Source organism: Branchiostoma lanceolatum, chromosome 3 (genome assembly GCF_035083965.1).
Source record: "Branchiostoma lanceolatum isolate klBraLanc5 chromosome 3, klBraLanc5.hap2, whole genome shotgun sequence".
Classification (NCBI taxonomy): Eukaryota; Metazoa; Chordata; class Leptocardii; order Amphioxiformes; family Branchiostomatidae; genus Branchiostoma; species Branchiostoma lanceolatum.
Window position 1 is genome coordinate 21,715,931 of NC_089724.1, and position 619 is coordinate 21,716,549.

Consider the following 619-nt stretch of genomic DNA (forward strand, 5'->3'; position numbering starts at 1 on the left):
AGGTTGAAATATGGTTTAATTGACAGATGAATTCCACGTAAGCTGTCTGGCCTTGATGTCACACCTTTGGAGTTCTTTGTCTGCCTCCTCTCATGGGGGTAAATGTGACAGACTATCATCCCAAATTGTACTCTCGGGTTAATGACCCATGGTAGTTTCTTTGTACTCGCGAAAACACTTCAGACCATGTCATTAATATAATGGACTTGAAGAAGAACGCATAGATGATCATGTGTGCATGGATGATTTTTTTTCTTTTTGTATTGTATCTTTCTGCTAGTCTCTTTTAACGCTACATTGTTTTGAAGCCGTTTATAAAATCACAAAAAACTGCATGTAAGTCAATGAAATACATAACATGTGTTTGCAATGTTGGCATGTCCAAGAACTAACCCACGATTTTACCTGTAAGTTTCAAGGGAATAGAACATAAAAGAATTGTTACACTTAAAGTGAAATGATTTGAAAGAAGATGAATAAAACTGAAAAAGTCGTAAGACCCTAATTTTCATTATAAGTCATTACAAATTTACTGTTCCATGGTTGTTGCAATGTTAAATAACGTTGTACTTTGGAGACAGTTTTGAGTAATTGGATGGATAATTGCTTTGCCCATATC